We start from the raw sequence: 21561 nt of genomic DNA, 5'->3' as shown, positions 1-21561 counted from the left end.
TAACAAATAAAATATATTCTGATTAAGGAGCTTCTGCTCAGCTAGAGAGCAATTAACTAGCTTCTGGTGGAAAGATCATTCAGGATCTCTTCACTTAAGGAAATATCCTAAGCATTAACATAGATCACTTTTGACTTTTCCCATCAAATAAAAAATACTTTTCTACCTCTAAATAACCAATCTGAAGCCAAATTTCATTATCTAAAATAATAACAATAAAAATACATGTAAATAGTACTTTGAAGTTTTCAAGACACATTTCTCACTATGACACCTTCTGGTAGGTACTTCATCGATCATTATTCCCAACCTTCCATTCCTAGGAAACAGAGATTCAAAGAGTTTAATGGCTTACCTAGGATCATACTGTTTCTAAGTATTGGAGCCAAGACAACAAACTGAGATTTCTTCTAGTTATCCCATGTTTCAAAGGACTTGCTTGTCTTCAGTCCTCTCTTTTCTTCCCCTCCCCCTTGCTTAGGACCAAGTCAAATGCCACCTCCTACAAGAAGCCTTCCTTAAATTTCCTATTTACTTTCCCACATAGACTCAAGTATGTTGTTTGCACCTTTCTTCTGAATTTATGCATTTTATTGTATCATAGTTATTATCTATGGTCAGAAAACAAAAACAGGATTTCAGAGTGTTGTTTTCAACTGAATCAAAAGACTATGATCCTATATTAATTTTATTTAGGATACTTGTGGCAAAGAGGAAGCAATATATAGAAGTGATGGATAAAATACTAGACCAATAGTAAAGAAGACTTAAATGCAAATCCTACTTCAAACACTTACTAACTGAGTGATTTGTGTCCAGTTACTACCCACAGAAATTATTTCACTGATCCTCAAAACACTCCTAGGAGATAGTGGCTGTTATTATCCCTATTTTGCAAATAAGGAAACTGAGGCAAATAAAGATTATTTTTAGGAAATGCTAGAAGCAGAATTCAAATTCAAATCTTCCTGACTCCAGGTCCTCCATTCTATCCACTTACCACCTATTGGCTTTCTGCTTATATGAGAAAGTCCAAAGGAAAGACACTATGTAAATTCAAAGATCATAAAGTGAAATTTGTTACTTTATTTTTGTTGATTACTGATGAGTCCAACACATTCAGTATTCTAGAGAGAAAGGCTTCTAAGGTAAAAGCTAAAGGTTCATAAAATTATATGTTCACAGACTTTAGAGCTAGAAGAGACCTGAGAAATCATCCAGTCTAACTTCTTCCCAGTGATTTTCCATCCAATTCAATTAAGATTTATTAAGCACTTACTATTTGACAGGTATAAAATAAGAAAAAGAAAGTACCTATCCTTAAGGAGCTTATAATCTAATGAAAGAAAGGCAACACATAGAAACAAGATGAAATATCATACTCCCTAACTTTGGGTATAGTCCAAGATGGATTTTATCTGATTGTGGTATCACTGTATATTGCATCCAGATTAGTTCTCTGGAGATCTCAGTACCAGCCCAAGTCCTTTATCTCAGAAGAGGAATGAAGAGATGGGACTCACCTGGATGGTCCAACATGGAGTCTGTTTATTCCAAATTCTCTCAATCTTATATAACCTAATGCCCTTGCATAACTATAGCACACTGCACATGTGCTAACTGTATACTGTGCACGGGGAACCACATAAACATCTTGCTATTGTGTGTAGATGACTCTTTGCCACCTGGGATCTCTGTGCTACAACTACAACACAGTTTGTCACCACCCTCTGACTTTTCAGGCAGTCTGAGAGCCATTAGGGGAGATGGGGAGCTGAACAAGACATTGTCAGCAGATTCCCTCTAGGCTGAAGGGTATTGTACCTCACTCAGAGTTTCCCCACTATCTGTGGCCCTCTATAACTCTAATTACTTTGTAACTCAGTTTCCAGATTTGTCACGTATGAGAAATGGATTTAAAGTCAGAGGATTCAAATTTCAGAGTTCTTCAACTTTACGAATATACCAACAACTATCTAATCTATTTCCTTCCTGGCCCTAGTACAGACTTTTGTTTTGTTTTCTTGTTTTCCAAGACTCAATTGTGAGACCTACATACTGACTAATTATCAAGAGAATAAATGTATCCAGTTTGTGCTAGGGCTGATAGCAATATATGAAAAATGCATGGCTTCACTTGGACTTCAGGATACAAGTTTTCTCCTTTGAGAATTTTCTTTAGTTAATCTTGACTTAGGATCATCGAGGTGAAAGCTATGAAAAATGGATATTTTATCTTACTTAGCCCAGATTTCTTCTCACATTAGAAGTTAAATAACATGCTAGAATCCCATGGATAACAAAATGTTTAATCATGAAACAACACTAACAAGAGAAAAATATATAAAATATATGTAAATAAAGAGATACATTAAAAATGGAAACACTCAAATTATAATGCATATGTTTACAAATGTTATCAAATATGAGTTATCATAGTGACTTTAATAGTGACTACATAAGTTCTGTAAGCTCCATGAGTGCAAGGAAAGCATGTTGTACAGTTCTGAATGCCTCATAGTCTTAGCATAATGCCTGGAAACCAGGCAATGCTGAAATAAATGTTTGCTAGGGTAAATAATTGAATAGGATGGATGAAAATGGTAGTTAAGCTGTTGCCTAATATAAAAAAAGTTCCATTGCTTACATAAATGTTTAAAAGTGACCATATTAGAGGATATAATTTTTCATATCATGCAATTTTAATACTAACATTTGTGATTCAATTCTATTCCATTTGCATAAGGAATGAAAATAGAAGCTCCCTTTTTCTTCCCTATACCCCAAAAGTCTTATGCTATTAAAATGTTGAAAAAATGCAATTGTGCTATGATTAACCATCTAAGATTATCACCTATTCTCACTTAACATTTCCTTGGAAGCACACTAACCATGAAGAAAAACCCAGCTAATTCATCAAAGCATTGATTTGGTTGGAATTGATTAAATATAGTCTTCATTGCTATCCACAAATTTAGAAAAGTGGGTGAATACTACATGGAAAATTCATTTAATTATTTATCAGAGAATACAAAAATCCTTCAAACCTACAACTCCTAAAATCCTGCTACATTGAAAAGAACATCTTCACAGAAAAGAGATCCTACTGGAAATCTTTAGCTTTAGTGAATGGACACACAGGAAGTCAAGTTTTCTGTCTAGAAATATTTTCTCATTTAATTTTTCTAGGCTCTATTCAGAAGATACTCACTAAGCTCAGAAACTGCTCAACATCAATGTGACTGCAATAAGATGCAGATGGGCACAGATTTCACTGAAACGTAACTTTTCCCCCTTTGTATCCAGTATGGCCCCTAGTAATATATTTGTGCTAGTTCTAATCTACCTTTCTCTATTAGAGAGTATATATAATAGCAATAAGGAGGATATGGGAGCAACAACCTAAAAAAAAATCCAATGAAGTCTTACACTAGGACAGGTACAGAAATTTCCATAGTAATTATTGTAAATAACAAGAATCAACATAAATAGGCTGAAGCATTCATCATCCTCTGGACTCAGAAAATGGAGCAGGATCACTAGAGAAAAAATCTAACAAATGGCCTCTATCAACTAAAAAGTGAAAAACTCTCATACTTTGTTTCCTTCATAGACTATTGGAGTGTGTGTGTTTGTCTATCTGTGTGTATGTGTGTGTGTTTGTGTGTGTACATTTTAGCCAGCTCATGGTTTCATTTCTAAATTCCAAATGCACTCCCAATATTATTCTCCCACTTTGTCCAACTATTCTAAAGTAACTGAAAATCCTTGGGTTAATGTCTATTGATCAGTCTCTTATTTTTTTTTTTTGAATAAATTTTTGTATTATATATATATATATATATATATATTTTATAATATTATCCCTTGTATTCATTTTTTCAAATTACCCCCCCTCCCTCTATTCCCTCCCCCCGACGACAGGCAATACCATACATTTTACATGTGTTACAATATAGTCTAGGTACAATACATGTGTGTGAATATCATTTTCTTGTTGCACAATAAACATTAGAATCCGAAGGTACATGCAACCTGGGCAGACAGATATTAGTGCTAACAATTTTCATTCCCCTCCCAGTGTTTCTTCTCTGGGTGTAGCTACCTCTGTCCATCATTGATCAACTGGAAGTGAGTTGGATCTTCTTTATGTTGAAGATTTCCACTTCCATCAGAATACATCCTCATACAGTATTGTTGTTGAAGTGTACAGTGATCTTCTGGTTCTGCTCATTTCACTCAGCATCAGTTGATTTAAGTCTCTCCAGGCCTCTCTGTATTCCTCCTGCTGGTCATTTCTTACCGAGCAATAATATTCCATAATCTTCATATACCACAATTTACCCAACCATTCTCCAACTGATGGACATCCATTCATCTTCCAGTTTCTAGCTACAACAAAAAGAGCTGCCACAAATATTTTGGCACATATATGTCTCTTTCCGCTCTTTAGTATTTCTTTGGGATATAATCCCAGTAGTAGCGCTGCTGGGTCAAAGGGTATGCACAGTTTGATAACTTTTTGGGCATAATTCCAGATTGCTCTCCAGAATGGCTGGATTCTTTCACAACTCCACCAGCAATGTATTAGTGTCCCAATTTCCCCACATCCCCTCCAACATTCGTCATTATTTGTTCCTGTCATCTTAGCCAATCTGACAGGTGTGTAGTGATATCTCAGAGTGGTCTTAATTTGCATTTCTCTGATCAGTAGTGATTTGGAACACTCTTTCATGTGAGTGGATATAGTTTCAATTTCTTCCTCTGAGAATTGTCTGTTCATATCCTTTGACCATTTATCAATTGGAGAATGGTTCGGTTTCTTATAAATTATGGTCAGTTCTCTATATATTTTGGAAATGAGACCTTTGTCAGAACCTTTGTTTTTAAAAATATTTTCCCAATTTGTTACTTCCCTTCTAATCTTGTTTGCATTAGTATTATTTGTACAGAAACTTTTTAGTTTGATGTAATCAAAATCTTCTATTTTGTGATCAATAATGATCTCTAGTTCTTCTCTGGTCATAAATTCCTTCCTCCTCCACAAGTCTGAGAGGTAGATTATCCTCTGTTCCTCTAATCTATTTATTATCTCCCTCTTTATGCCTAAATCATGGACCCATTTTGATCTTATCTTGGTATATGGTGTTAAGTGTGGATCCATATCTAATTTCTGCCATACTAATTTCCAGTTTTCCCAACAGTTTTTTCCGAATAATGAATTTTTATCCCTAATGTTGGAATCTTTGGGTTTGTCAAAGATTAGATTGCTATAGATGTACCCTTTTTTGTCCTTTGTATCTAATCTGTTCCACTGATCTACCGGTCTATTTCTTAGCCAATACCAAATGGTTTTGGTGACTGCTGCTATATAATATAGCTTTAGATCAGGTACACTTAGACCACCTTCCTCTGAGTTTTTTTTCATTAGTTCCCTTGCAATTCTTAACCTTTTATTCTTCCATATGAATTTTGTTGTTATTTTTTCTAGGTCATTAAAATAGTTTCTTGGGAGTCTGATTGGTATAGCACTAAATAAATAGATTAGTTTGGGGAGTATTGTCATCTTTATTATATTCGCTTGGCCTATCCAAGAGCACTGAATGTCTTTCCAATTATTTAAATCTGATTTTATTTTTGTGGCAAGTGTTTTGTAATTTTTCTCATATAATTCCTGACTTTTCTTTGGTAGATGGATTCCCAAATATTTTATACTCTCAACATTTGTTTGGAATGGAATTTCTCTTTGTATCTCTTGCTGTTGCATTTTGTTAGTGATATATAAAAATGCCGAGGATTTATGTGGATTTATTTTGTATCCTGCCACTTTGCTGAAATTTTGAATTATTTCTAGTAGCTTTTTAGCAGAGTCTTTGGGGTTCTCTAAGTATACCATCATGTCATCTGCAAAAAGTGATAGTTTAATTTCCTCATTTCCTACTCTAATTCCTTGAATCTCTTTCTCGGCTCTTATTGCCGAGGCTAGCGTTTCTAGTACTATATTGAATAGTAATGGTGATAGTGGGCAACCTTGTTTCACTCCTGATCTTACTGGGAAAGGTTGCAGTTTATTTCTATTGCATATTATGCTTACTGACGGTCTTAAATATATACTCCTGATTATTCTAAGGAATAATCCATTTATTCCTATACTCTCAAGAGTTTTTAGTAGGAATGGATGTTGGATTTTGTCAAATGCTTTTTCTGCATCTATTGAGATGATCATATGGTTCTTATTAATTTGATTATTAATATGGTCAATTATATTAATAGTTTTCCTAATATTAAACCAGCCCTGCATTCCTGGAATAAATCCTACTTGATCATAGTGTATTATCTTGGAGATGATTTTCTGAAGTCTTTTTGCTAATATCTTATTTAAGATTTTAGCATCAATATTCATTAAGGAGATTGGTCTATAATTTTCTTTCTCAGTTTTCGATCTACCAGGTTTAGGTATCAGTACCATGTCTGTGTCATAAAAGGAGTTTGGTAGGACTCCTTCATCCCCTATTTTTTCAAATAATTTATATAACATTGGGGCTAATTGTTCTTTAAATGTTTGGTAGAATTCACATGTGAATCCATCTGGCCCTGGGGATTTTTTCCTGGGGAGTTGATTAATAGCTTGTTCTATTTCTTTTTCTGAAATGGGACTATTTAAGCAATTTATCTCCTCCTCTGTTAATCTAGGGAGCCTATATTTTTGGAGAAAGTCATCCATTTCACTTAAGTTATCAAATTTATTGGCATAAAGTTGGGCAAAGTAACTCCTTATTATTTCTCTAATTTCCTCTTCATTGGTGGAAAGATCCCCCTTTTCATTTGTAAGACTATCAATTTGATTTTCCTCTTTCTTTTTTTTGATCAAATTTACCAAAGGTTTATCTATTTTTTTGGCTTTTTCATAAAACCAACTCTTGGTTTTATTTATTAATTCAATAGTTTTTTTACTTTCAATTTTATTGATTTCTCCTTTTAATTTTTGTATTTCAAGTTTAATTTTTGGTTGGGGGTTTATAATTTGGTCTTTTTCTAGCCTTTTAAGTTGTAAGCCCAATTTGTTAATCTTCTCTTTCTCAATTTTCTTCAAATAAGCCTCTAAAGATATAAAATTTCCCCTTATTACTGCTTTAGCTGCATCCCAAAGATTTTGATATGGTGTCTCATCATTGTCATTATCTTGGGTGAAATTGTTAATTGTTTCTATAATTTGCTCTTTCACCCAGTCATTCTTTAAGATGAGATTATTCAGTTTCCAATTACTTTTTGGTCTATTTACCCCTAACTTTTTACTGAATGTAGCTTTTATTGCATTGTGATCTGAGAAGAAGGCATTTATTATTTCTGCCTTCCTACATTTAATTTTGAGATCTTTATGTCCTAATATATGGTCAATTTTTGTATAGGATCCATGAACTGCTGAGAAGAAAGTATATTCCTTCCTATTGCCATTCAGTTTTCTCCAAAGGTCTATCATACCTAGTTTTTCTAATGTTCTATTTACTTTTTTAATTTCTTTCTTGTTTGTTTTGTGGTTTGATTTGTCTAAATCTGAGAGTGCAAGGTTGAGATCTCCCACTATTATAGTTTTACTGTCTATTTCTTCTTGCAGTTCTCTTAACTTTTCCTTTAGAAAGTTAGATGCTATACCACTTGGTGCATATATGTTTAGTATTGATATGGCTTCATTATTTATGCTACCTTTCAGCAGGATATAGTTTCCTTCCTTATCTTTTTTAACGAGATCTACTTCTGCTTTTGCTTGATCTGAGATAAGGATAGCTACCCCTGCTTTTTTGGCTTTACCTGAAGCATAATAGGCTCTGTTCCAACCTTTTACCTTTACTCTGTATGTATCTCCCTGCTTTAAGTGTGTTTCCTGTAGGCAACATATTGTAGGGTTCTGCTTTTTGATCCAATCTGCTATCCGTCTCCGTTTGATGGGATCGTTCATCCCATTTACATTTACAGTTAAAATTACTAATTCTGTATTTCCTGCCATCGTATTATCCCCAGATTATGCTTTTTTCCCTTGACCCCCCTGATCCCCCTCCCCGATATTTAATTTACAGACCCCCCCTTGTGACGCGCAACCCTCCCTCTTTTTTTTTTTTAGGATCCCTCCCCCCTCCCTCCAAGTCCCTTCACTTATTCTCCTTTTCCTTTTCCCTTTTCCTCTCCCCCCTTTTAATGAGGTGAGAGAAAATTCTCTGAAAAACAAATATGTTAATTATTTACTCTTTGAGCCTCTTCTGATGAGAGTAAGATTCACACAATGATTCTCCCCCTCACTAAGTTCCCTCAGATATGGTGTATTTTCTATGTCTCTTCCTGGGATGTAGTTTCCCTCTTTTTATCACTCCTTCCCCTTTTTCTGAACCGACCTCCTTCCCTTTACTACACCCCCCTTTTTTTCTTTTATATCAGTAAAATCAAATTATCCTTGAGTATTTTTTATATACCCACAACAGAGTTACAGTTCTCAAGGGTTCTGTGTACCTTTTTCTGTTTCTCTTCAGTCTTGTGGATGTAGATCAAATTTTTTGTTTAAGTCTGGTTTTTTTCTTAGAAACATATAGAATTCCTCTGTTTCATTGAATGACCATCTTCTTCCATGGAAAAAGATGCTAAACTTAGCTGGGTAGTTCATTCTTGGTTGCAGTCCTTGATCTTTTGCCTTACGGAATATCAGGTTCCAGGCCCTTCTATCTTTTAATGTGGAGGCAGCCAGATCTTGGGTGACCCTTATTGTGGCACCTTGGTATTTAAATTGTTTTTTTCTAGCTGCTTGCAGGATTTTCTCCTTTGTGTGGTAATTCTGCAGCTTAGCCACAATATTCCGTGGTGTTCTTTTTTTAGGGTCTATTTCAGAAGGAGTTCGATGAATTCTTTCCACATCTACTTTCCCTTCTGTTTCTATTATCTCTGGACAGTTCTCTTTGATAATTTCCTGTAAAATAGAATCTAGGCTCTTTTTTTGGTCATAGTTTTCTGGAAGTCCAATGACCCGCAGATTATCTCTCCTAGATCTATTTTCCAGGTCTATAGATTTTCCCAGTAAGTATTTGACGTTGTTCTCCAGCTTCTCATTTTTTTTGTTTTGTTTGACTGATTCTTGGGTTCTCTGTGAATCATTCATTTCTATTTGTTCCATCCTGACTTTTAAGGAGTTATTTTCTTCTTTCACAGTTTTTAGTTCTTTTTGTAAATGCCCAATTTCGTTTTTAAATGAATTATTTTTCTCTATTGAATTTTTTTCCATTTCCCTAATTTTTTTTTTTGAGAATTATTTTCTTTTTCCAATTCAGAAATTCTATTTTCTTGAGACTTTTTTATCTTTTCCAATTCAGAAATCCTACTTTCCTGTGTTTTTTTAACCTTTTCTAATTCACTAATTTTGTTTCCCTGCATCTCCTGTGAATTCTTTATTTTTTCCAACTCCAATTTCAGGACGTTGTTATTCTCTATCATAACTTCCCTTTCCTTTCCCCATTTTTCTTCGATCTCCCTCAATTTTTTAAGAGCTTCTTCTAGGAGAGAGTTATGTGATGGGGGGCAGGAATCGTTCCCCTTTAGGTTGTTGTCTGCTAATTCTCTTCTGTCAACTTCCTCGGGGTTGGATACCCGCTCTTTCTCTGTATAGAAGGAATCTATAGTTTTTCTAGCTTTTTTGCTCATACTTAAAAAAATCTTTTGGGGTCTGTCCCTGGGGTAGGAAATTATTTACTTCTTTACCAGCTTCCTCCCAGACTGGATGGATGCAGCGGCCCCTGCACCCGAGCTAAGAGAGAGCTCTGGGAGAGAGTTCCCCACCCCCTCCCTGGAAGTGCCTCAGAGGTGATTAGCACTACTGTGCTTCGAGGGCGTAGAATAGTGAAGACAGCATGAAGCCCAGCCTATGTGTCCGGGTGGGGAGTGGATGTCTGCAGCAGGTGACGTGAGAAGCCCCTGTGCTCAAACTGGAAGTGTCTGCCAGAAACCGCGGTCCCTAGTTCAAAGGTTCCGCTTCTCTGGGGCTTCCTGGAGCTGAGTTCCACTCCCTCCAGCTAAGCTAGGCAGTGTGTGTTGCCTTGGGCCGTATCCACCCACTTGTCAATCTCTTAACTATTCTCAGGAGGTAGCTGAGGCCACACCCCCTGGTGCCAAGAGTTCTGCTGAGTCACCCCCAGGATCGGGGAAAATCTAATTTGAGTTTTAAAATATTTTGGCTTTCTCTTCTGAACTGCTAAATAATTAGCAGAGAAGAGCTAACAGCCTGTGCCAGATTCCTTTACCTCAGTGGCTTCTCTGATCCCAGAGCCCTTCCCAGCACAATGGGCGCAGTGTGCCCCTACCCCACCGTCTGTGCTGGTCTCTCTTATTCCTCCCCTGTGAACTGACCTTTCCTGTTGAAACTCCAGATTCTCTTCAGCTGGTAAGTCGTGCTTCCAGTCCTTGTGGTATCTATCAGTCCTGAGCTAATTCTGAGACTTAATTTATCTAATTGGTTGTGAGGGAGTGAGGACGTTCACTGAGTCGTGTGTTTCTTCTCCGCCATCTTGGCTCCGCCCAGTCTCTTATTTTTTAATAGGAAACACTTTTTTCTCCCCTTCTTCTGTACTAGGGGTACTTAACCAAGGCTCCATAGATTATATCAGAGAACCTGTAGATGTGGATGGGAGAAAAATATCTTTATTTTAAATAATCTCTAACTGAAATTTAGTATTTTCCTTGATTATTTAAAAATATTTTGATAAGGAATCCATAGGCTTCTCCAAACTGCCCTAGAAATCTATAGCATAAAAGAGGAGGAAGAAAGGACTAAGAACCTCTGTTCTATACCATAGGAACAATAAGTAAAGTACAGTAGGTTAAATACATAACTAACTTTTTAAAATCATAATTAAAAGCAGAAAAATCAAACGATGCATTTAAAAACAAAGACAAAATCTCCTCAAATGAACAAATGATTCACAAGGACAGTCACCCTCCTGTCATGTTCATTCTCCTCTCTATGCCAGTTGCGATTAATGGCTTTGGCATTGGTTAGATTTCAGCGTCTCTTTGCCATGTATTATACATCTCATTCATGTCTGTATCTGCTTCTCCTTCCTACTTGCATAGATTCTCCTGTTTCCATATATAAACATAAACCCTTTTTCCAAAGGTGGGAGTGATAAATTTGGGAAGCAAGATTGATGCAGGCGTAGCCCCCTTAAAGATTCCTTGTACCTTTGATATTCCTTGTTTGATCTTTGATTACAAGATCTGGCCAAACCAGTTTGGGTTTTCAGCCCCCATTCTAAAGATCTGAAATTCCTTTTTGGGGAGAGACAGAAGGAGATAACAACAGAGAATTTTTGTCTTATTTACAATAATAAGAAAATTCCTGTCTCATTTACAACAATAGAGAATTCCTGCCTGAGTTACAAATATCTCCGGAACCTCTTGATAACATCTCTGGGCAAACATTATTTTGATGACTCTAATTATGCATATAAGGAAGGTTGAAAAATGAAATATTTGCATTTGGTGTATACCATTCAATGCCCGTCAACTGATGTCCCTTTTGCGGGCAGTCTGGTCTTCCTGAAGGCTAAATGCCTGTCTATCCCTTTACTATCAATAAAGACTTTGTTTCCATACAGCAATGAGTAGCAAATTCATTTGCTACAGAACCCTCATGGTGGTTACTTTGGGAAGGAGAAAAGGAACTGACCCATCTCGGTTTAGAACATCAGTTTACTCCTCATCAAGATGAGGTTATTTTTCCATCAGCAGTAGATGCCTCCTCTTAGGTCTTTCTAGCTCCCTTATAAGCATGATTGCTAAGCTGGGACTATATCACAATAGAATAAAAGAAAGCCTAAAAATGCACCTATTCATTCATTTTAAGGCCTCTTCTTTAAAATTATTTTTTATGGAAACTACTAAAACTAAAACTAAAATGGAAACATTTTCTATGAAAACTATTAAAACAGGATTTCACTACTTAACAAACTCTATCAAACTCCACATTCTTAGATTTCTTAGTGTCAGAAAATGATTCTCTGTCTTGCCTAATGAGTTATTTTTCATAATAAATGTTCTTCTTTGGTTGTCTTGCTTGTCCCCAAAGGCCATTGTTATTGTTTGCTCTCTAACTATAACTGTTGCTTTTTGAATAGATTGTACAGGGGATGGAATGCCTTAGGGAGCCAAACTTTAAATCCATAGGTTATAGAAGAGAGCTCTTTCTTCAGGTGTACAGCTTGAATTGGTTGTTCTCCTGTTCCCATTTCTAATCTGTTCTCCTCACTAGGGTATTGTTTGACTCCATTTATTTTTCATACAATGCTCAGAGCTTCTCAGGAACAAACAATATATAAAGTTAATGAATAAATTTTAAAATTTAAGAAGAAAAAGAGGGAAAACAAATTCAATATTTTAACTAAACAATAGCGACAAGGAGCAGAGGGGGGGAAAGATGGCATAAGAGGAGGAGGTTAAACTAAATTATCTTAAAAAACTCTTTTTCAAAAATAATTCTTTAATGCTTTGAAAAGGTCGAGGCTCTACGGCTAGCTCTGCTACTTCTGTTAAATTAGAGAAAGCATTTTTCTTCTTTGGACTTCTCTTTTCCTATCTGCAACACTAGAAGTTTCAACCAGATGGCCTCTGAGATCCTTTTCAAGTTCTTTGCAAAAAAAAAAAAAAAAAAAGGAGAAATACGTAAAAGATCTTTTTTGGCAAAATCAGATTACTCTTCTTTAGTTAGAACTATTTCTTATCTTTACAAGAAGTGTGATGATAAGAGAGAGAGATATGGCATCAGAAAACTTGGTTTTCAATCTCTGAGTCTGATGCCAATTATATAGCTTTAAGCCCACTTTTAATCCAATCCACATTTTAAAATCATTTATCAAACTCTTAATTAAATAAGGCACATTGTTAGGCCCTGAGAATACAAAAAAGAAGAAGAAGAAATATGTTTTGAGAGATGTCTATTTTAGCTTTAAATAGACAACTGAGTTTAATTGAACTATAGTTGTACTATTGTTCTCTATGCAAATAGTCTTAGAGTCTCCTAAGTCATTCTTTCTTTCCAAAAAGAAAAGGACAATGTGATAACCCTAAATGAGGAGAAAACAAGAGCCCTCTGACTCACAGGTAAATTGATGGGAATGGGAGAGAATTTGAAAAGATTTTGGAGGTCTTGTGACTTCATAAAGGAAATGAGTAAAAAAAGAGTGAGGTGGAAATCTAGAATATACTGATTAAGAAAAGATTTTCACCTCACTAATCTTATTTAGCTATAGTTTTAAGATACAGAAAAAACATTTTCCCCATACCATTCCTGTCAGTTAGGTAGGATAGCTACTATTATCCCCATTTTACAAACAAGAAAACTGAGGCTCAAAGAAACTAAACATGTCCAAAATCATGTAACTAGTCATTAGCAAAGCCAGGATTTGGAGTCAGAACTTATGTCTATAAATCCAGCATTCTTTCCCTCTAATACATTGTCTCCTCCTGGAAATTGAATAAAATTATCAGTACTCAAAACCAAAGGGAAATGCTAGCCATGGTATGTATGGGCCAGGGAACAATCTGATACCAATCAATTTAATAGAAAGAGGCTGAGTCAGGAATTTAGGTGGACATGAGGAATGGGATATTGACTTCAATCAGGAAAATGGGCCTAGTGCCCAGATAATAAAAAGGACCTTGGTTCTCCTAAGATCTAGAAAAAAAAAGGTTCAACTACCTACAGATAGAAATAGGGAATAGGGGGAACTTGAATGAAAAGAGAATTTCTTTTCTATCTCCCCCATCCCTGAAGAAGAATAAGGATATGATTTATACAATAAGGAGACTATAATACAATAAGGATAGTACCTATACTGAAGCTTCTTAAACTGTGGGCCATATCCTTATATGGGGTCACATAATTGAATGTGGGAATCATGAAATTATGGTGTATCATCAGTAAATGTTTGATTTGTATACCTATTTATATGCCTATATACTCTACGTTATATAAAAATTTCTCAACAGAAAAGGGCTCACAAATGGAAAAAGTTTAGGAAACCCTGACCTATCCAAGGCAATATAACTACCTAGCAATGAAATGGATAGTCACTTTAGGTGAGCAGAGCAAGGAGAATCAGTGTGGTTGATCTCAAATGTCTTCAAAATTTCCAAACTTCTATTTGCTCTAATCTCTGAAAAAGAGACCAATCTCCTTTCCAAGAGCAATTCTAAGACTCAATATCCCTATCAATATCCTCCCGGACCTGATTGCTTTGATTATTCTCTCCCTCCCACTTCCCTTTATCTCCTGGCTCCTTCCCTACTACTGCAAGGTCACTCAGGACTTTCTTGTCCTTAAAAAAATCTTCATTTTACATTGCCAACCCCTTCAAATGTTCATCTTATGTCTTCTTTACACAGACTTCTAAAAAGTCACTTATACTTATTGTTTCCATTTCCTAACCTTACAATGACTTTTCATTCTCTTATGATAAGGGATCACTCTACTGAAATTACTTTTTTCTAGACCATTTATTATGGTTTGCTAAATCCAATAGCATCTTCTCAGTACTCTTGAAGTTTTTTATACTACTGATTGTCCTTCCTTTGACTCCAATAACACAATTCTTCCTTAATCTGACTGGGCCAACCAGGTCATACTCTAAAAGTAGCAAATAGAAACAGATTCCTTCAAGAAACATATTGATTTAGAAAACCACAAATTAACATTATCTATGTTATGTTATATTTTCATTTATTTTATTGAATATTTACCAATTACATTTTAATCTGCTTCTATATACTCTAGAATTTGGCTGCCACTTAAGGTCCATAATCAATACCTCAGTTCTAGATCTGTCATAGACTCAGTGGTGATTTGTCCTTATCACTTCACTCCAAAGAGGGAGGTAGGTAGCACCCAAGGTTCTTGAGTTTTGATGTATGGATTACCTAGTCATATGTTATGATATTTCCCAATCCTGTTAACTATTCAATTTGATTTCTGTGTGCTTCCTTGAATCCCTCAAACTCGTTATATAAAACTAAAGAATACCAAGGTCAACATCTAATGTTAGGGAGGAATAGCATCTATCTGACAGGAATGCTCAACTACAAACTTCTCAGGAAAGTTTTGCACATTTTCATCTGAAATATCTAGCTTTGACAAGACAATATATATCAAGGTTGATTAACACCTTTCCTTCTTGTTATTGTTGCTGTTTCAGTAGCATCTGACCCTCTCTAACCCCATTTTGGTTTGCCATTTCCTTCTTCATTCAGCTCATTTTATAGATGAGGAAACTGAGGCAAACCTGATTAAGTAACTTACCCAAGGTTACACAGCTAGTAAGTGTCTGAGGCTACACTTGAACTCAGGAAGATGAATATCCCTTGCTTCAGACCTGGCACTCTCCCCCCCCCAAACAACCTGGCTGCCATATCACCTTTCCATGCCTTAGCAAATTGCCTGGTGGAAAGCCACCATAAACTAAGTTAGACTGGTCCTCTGCCAATAGATACACAGTCCATCTCTGGATCTAAACAATTTCAAGGTTTTCCAGCTTGAAAGAATTGATCAGGTTTTTTTTTTCAATCTATGGGCTTCACATTCAAGGATATATAAAGATTTGAGTCTTCTTGACTTGAAATCAAAGACTACTTATCACCTGCACCATCTAGCAATCTACTGTTTACTGCCTACTATCAAGTAGTACTATTCTTTTTATACTGGGGCAAGGAGTGGGAGAATGGGGAGGGGGCATCAAGGAAGAAAATGGAGGCTAAAGATTCATCCAGGATGGAAACCACCCTAAGCCTTCCCACCCAAAATAAAAGTAAAGTTCAAAATAAAACAACCATCCACCTGTAATAATTTCAAATGAAATAAAACTAAATGAAACTAAAAATTACAATTGCACATACTGTTTTCACATCTGAAAAAGAAAATCTGTGCTAAAGGATAAAGGATAGATAACAACCAAGATTCTTCTGACTCCAGATGTCAGCATTTCAACTGCATCTCATTTGTTTAAAAGAAAACACAAATATGCATTCATTTGTTCTGCTCTAGTCCTCCTTTGATGTCTCATGGATCATGGATGGCTTGGCCATGATCCTGAATTTTGAAAGGCTCAGCCAATGGAGTTGAGTCTCCAGAGGGTCAGCACTAGACCTTCACTGGGTTTATTACCAAAATTTCTTTGGCAGGAAATGAATTTTTCTGGCCATGGCAGTTCATAAAACAGTCTATTAAAGGACAGCTCAGTTGTAAACTGTTCCAATGAAAGACAAAACCACAGTTCTTTTGCAACATTTAAGTGCTGTATACATGTACTTAGTGGTCACGGGTGAAAGGCCTGTACTCTGAATAATGTTTTTACTTTTCTTGTTCAATCATTTTTAATCTCTTTATGTGATCTCCTGTAGGACTTTCTTGGCAGAAATACTGGGGTAGCTTGTCATTTCCTTTGTCAACTCATTTTACAGATGTGGAAAATGAGGCAAACAGATTTAAGTTGCTTAATTTAATTTAAGTTGCTTGGAATCACATAGGTAATAAGTATCTGAGGTCAGATTTGAACTCAGGAAGACAAGTCTACCTGACTCTAGACCCAATACTCTATCCACTGCACCACCTAGCTGTACTGTTTTTCACTAGTTTAGAAAAATATATTAATTAAAATAAAACACCACATACTTCAGCTGCTGTCTTCATTAAATCCACAAACTTAAAGTGTAGAAAGATTCCATTTGTGTGAAAATTACTAATATCAAACAAAAAACTTGAACAATTTCTGCTTCAGTGATGGCCAAGGGTCAGCATGAGTGCATTCACCCTAATTTGCATGACCTTGATCTTTGAACAGTTTGTCTTACTCAGAAGATCCATCTTCAACACTGAAATAGCTTCCTTGTTTGAGGAATTGGGATACATTGTATCAGGGAATGATAATATTTGCTTTCATAATTCTCTTCTCTGATATCATGTAATATACACATCTAGAAAAGTGCCCCACCCTAAGAAACACTCAACTTGATTCATCTTCTCAAGTAAAGATGATTATTAGAGTATATACATCCCTTTTTTTCCTCTTTGGCAATTGGGATTAAGTGACTTGCCCAGGGTCACACAGCTGGGAAGTGTTAAGTATTTGAGGCCAGATTTGGACTCAGATCCTCCTGACTTCAGGGCTGGTGTTCTATCCACTGGGTCACCTAGCTGCCCCTAGAGTACATATACCCTAACAGATATAATAAATCATTATCTGCCCTCTTCTCATAGTCTTTCTTCCCTATAAAGGAAAGAATACATTCCCAGTCACAAACTATGCTCCATTTTTCAATTTTCAGGGAGTAACTACTCTGAATCTTAACTGAATCTTAGAGAGGATCTAATTTCAGAATTCTTAATCTAGAGTCTATAAACGTGTTTGTTTTTTCAATATTATGATAACTAAATTTTAATAGAATTTGTTTTCTTACTTGTATTTCTATGCATTTTATTTTATGCGTTTAGAAATATGATTCAGGGAATAGTCCTTAGGCTGGACCTGTTCTGACATAGCATATGTAGATAATACATAATTATGGAGCTTTTCCCTACTTCCAGCTTCAGATCAAGTTCTCCCTATGATGCTTTCTCTTCTTCATGCAAAGAATGTGCTCAGTCGTGTTCTTTTAGTTGAAAGTACCAAGTTTTTCCACAGTTCTTTCAGAGCAGCAGCCCTCAACCAAGGACCTCCTTAGAGAAAACAGAAGCAGCCCATTTGTTCTCAGTACTTTGGCTAACAGAGGTTTTTCAATCTCCAGCAGGAAATTTCTCTTGTGTTCTCCCTGGCATCTGAGTTGGGGTTAGGGAGTAAGAGTAAGAGTCTCAGAGCCAAAGCTAAGGTTAGGAGAGAAGATTATTATTTGACATCCCCTCCTCCCCCAGGTACACTCCTGATTTTATATGTATGTGTATGTGTGTGTGTTCAAGTGTATGTATGTATATAAATATGCATATATACTTATAAATATTGCTGGCTATGCATTTATTGATCGCATATACCTGTAAATGTGTGTGGCTGAGTGGGTGAGTGTGTGTGTGTGTGTGTGTGTGTGTGTGTGTGTGTGTGTGTTTAGAAATATACATAGAATATTATCCAGTTCATCTGACTCCCAGTTCCAGAATCATTGAATATCAGATTTGGATGGGACCTTAAAGGCCTTCTAAGCCCAGCTTATTTTGTGCCTAAAAAAAGAATTTCTCTTCAGCTATGTCATGTTTACATTTGACTGAAGACCTTAAGAGAAAAGCACTACTTTTTGAGGTAACTTGTTCTACTCTCAGATAGTTCTAAGTGTTGAGAAGTTTTTCTTTATATCTTTTTTTTCTTTTTTCTTTCTTTCTTTTTTGGATGCAGAGGCAATTGGGGTTAAATGACTTGCCCAGGGTCATACAGCTAGGAAGTGTTAAGTGTCTGAAGTCAAATTTGAACTCAGGTCCTCCTGAGCTGGTGCTCTACTCACTGCACCACCTAGCTGCCCCAGTTTTTCTTTATAGCAAACACAAATCTGTCTCTCTCTTAAGCTTTAATACATTGCTCTTTGTCAGTCTTCTTGGCATAGAGAAAACAAGGTTAGTCCTTCTTCTATATGACAGGCCTTCAAGTACTTGAAGAGAACTATCTTGCTCCCATCCATCCAAGTCTTCTCCTTTTGAAGCTAAACATCCCTTACCTCCTTCAACCAATTCTCCCCAGGCTTTCTACCATTCTAAACACCCATCTCTGAATGTGCTTCAGCTTTTCAATGTCTTTCTAAAATGTGGTACCCAGAATTGGACAAAATATTTATTTATTATTCTTAAAATAATAGTTATAGTCAAATTAGATATATAGTTATAACCAAATTTGAAAGATAAAAATTGAAATTGCTGAATTAAAGAGAGTAGATAAATTTATAGTTATCAAGAAAGAAGTTAATCATTCTGCTATTTCTAAACTAAAAGATATATAGTTAAAATCATTTAACTTTTTAAATTTAAGAATACACCTCAAAACCAAGAAGGCATTGCTGCTGGTATTGATAAACAGCCAATTTATCTCTCTGGCCTTCATTGCCAGTTGGTACAAAGCCAAAGCAAACTAGAACAAGGGAAGGTGAATTAAGAGCTCCAGGCTGAATAATTCTGAGGGGTTGGTGGATGATATCCATTCATTATATAACCATACCCTCAGTACTATAGATTAAAAACACTATATATCTCCCCTTTATTGTATGACTCTGTTCAAATCACAGAAGGAAGCACTGCATTCTTATTAATCTTATCCTAATTCTTTACAAAGAGCAATCCATTGAAAAGTAGAGTAGAAAAAGGGAAGAAGCATCCAGAAGGACAAAATTTGATGTAGGGCCCCAGCTTTTCAATCTCCTAGTCATCTTATTAAACTGCATGGGCAAAGTAGGTAGACTTACTAGACCACAATAAATACACAGGCAGGGTTTAATTGGTTCTGGTTCTAATTATCAACATTCTCCTTGGCATCCCAAAAACACTTGAATAATCTTACTCAAAAAATGTTAAACCTTGTCAACTAAGACTGAGAAATTAATAGCATATGTCAACAAGAAATATCAATCATTTCATTGAGTTAAGCATTGTAGTACATGCTTGTAATCCTAGCTACTAGAAAGACTAAAATTAGTAAAATTCTTAAGCACAGGAGTTCTAAGCTATAGTGAGCCAAGTCAATTGAGTATACTAACTAAGTTCAATATCAGTGTTATGATATCTTAGGAGCAGGTTGTATGCCAGGTTGCCTAAGGAGGGAAGAAGCAGCCCAAATCAAAGTTTCTGTACCAATTAAAGTGAGAACAGGTCTATGAGTAGCCAAGATTCTTCCATCCTGGACTATTAAGGCCAAATATGAAGAGTGAGATATTAAAATAGTAATATTAATAATTTAATTGAAGTCAAATTTTCCTGCTTGCTAAATTGGCCAATGAGCTTGAATTTTGTGTTTGTTTTTGGAAGAGAAGTCCTGTGTCTGCTATATATATTTTGTTTTTATTCTTCTGTGTTTAGACTTTCCTTCCCTTTCACCTCTGTTTTGTTACTTCTCCCCCACTGTGAAAGAAAAAAAGAGAGAAATTAAGAATAAAATGGAGAAATTAAGAAAGAGAGAAGAAAGAAAGAAAGAAAGAAAGAAAGAAAGAAAGAAAGAAAGAAAGAAAGAAAGAAAGAAAGAAAGAAAGAAAGAAAGAAAGAAAGAAAGAAAGAAAGAAAGAAAGAAAGAAAGAAAAGCAAGAGAATATCAGCTAATTCAGAGAAGAAACTATTTTGTTTTGTCCTTCCATCCCCAGAATTAAGACAGTTCCTGGCACAAAGTAGGCATTTAAGTGATTGTTTATTGATTGATTGACTAATGACTTCTTCCCCTGCAACCAACAAAATTCAATTCTGGTTTATCCATACAGCATTTCTATTGTGCAATTTCTAAAAGGAAATAGAAAGTAAGGCAAGTCCAGAGAGCATAATGGCACAGTAATCCTTATATGATATTCTTCAGCTCTATCACATTACTCCGATTAGACTTGATTTAAGTAACACAGCTAACAGATGTTTCCTTGAAGCATGATTGCAAGAAATGGGCTTGTCACTTTCTAATATATTAGAAGAAGGGAGGCTGAGGCAAGATGGCAGAGGAAAGGCAAAAACTAATATAGTAGAAGAGATGGGAAAAGGAAAATGCTCAGAAGGGAGCATAGGTAATGTCCTAATCACACAAAATCAAGTTTGATAGAGCAGAAAAAAAGAGGTGTATTATTTTATTCACTTTTTATTTTATTCTTTTACCTCAATTCTTCATTCAATTAAAAGGAGCAAGCTCTCATCAGTTTGCATTGGTCTGACCAATATGCCCAAGCAAGGCACAGGAATCACTTGTCCACTTATACCACCAAAAATATGCTATGCTACAGGAATTATCACCCAGCCAACAAACCAAATGGCACCTGTAACGGCTCCCCCTAGAAAATACTCAATAAATCACCCAAGACTTAGAGAGCCAATATTGAATTCCCATCTGGATCTAGCTGATAATCTGGTATACCCTAGACACAGAAATGTATATCAATTAGGAAAGTGACTTAGTTAAGAAATTATTTTTACTATTTTTCTGTTGTTAGTTTTCTATTTGGTGGCTCTAAGTGACTTTTAACTTAAAATCCATTTTAATCACAAAAGATGCATTAATAATAGCTAGCATTTACACATAGATCAATAGCTATAGATAGAGATATAACTTTTAAGACAGCCATGTGCTGCAGTGGTTAGAGAACCAGGCCTGGAGTCCGGAAGACTCCTCTTCTTGAGTTCAAAAGCGGCCTCAGATATTTACTAGCTGTGGGATCCTGGCCAAATCACTTAAATTTGTTTGCCTCAGTTTTCCTCATCTGTAAAATGAGCTGGAGAAGTATCTTTGCCAAAAAAAAACCAAAAGGGATTACAAAAAGTCAGGTGGATTGAACAACAACAACAACAACATAACTTTAAAGTTTACACATAATATCTCATTTGCT

The 21561-nt window shown here is 35.7% G+C and overlaps 1 protein-coding gene across 2 annotated transcripts in view; it reads left to right on the top strand.

Annotated features, from left to right (window-relative positions):
* The window catches only part of HTR2A (5-hydroxytryptamine receptor 2A), a 58527-nt gene that overhangs the window by 34596 nt on the left and 2370 nt on the right, over window positions 1-21561 (top strand). The gene's annotated exons all lie outside the window — the stretch shown is intronic.

This window comes from Sminthopsis crassicaudata, chromosome 3 (assembly GCF_048593235.1).
Source record: "Sminthopsis crassicaudata isolate SCR6 chromosome 3, ASM4859323v1, whole genome shotgun sequence".
NCBI lineage: Eukaryota > Metazoa > Chordata > Mammalia > Dasyuromorphia > Dasyuridae > Sminthopsis > Sminthopsis crassicaudata.
The sequence above is the reverse complement of the archived record's forward strand: the minus strand, read 5'-3'. Positions and strand labels throughout refer to the sequence as shown.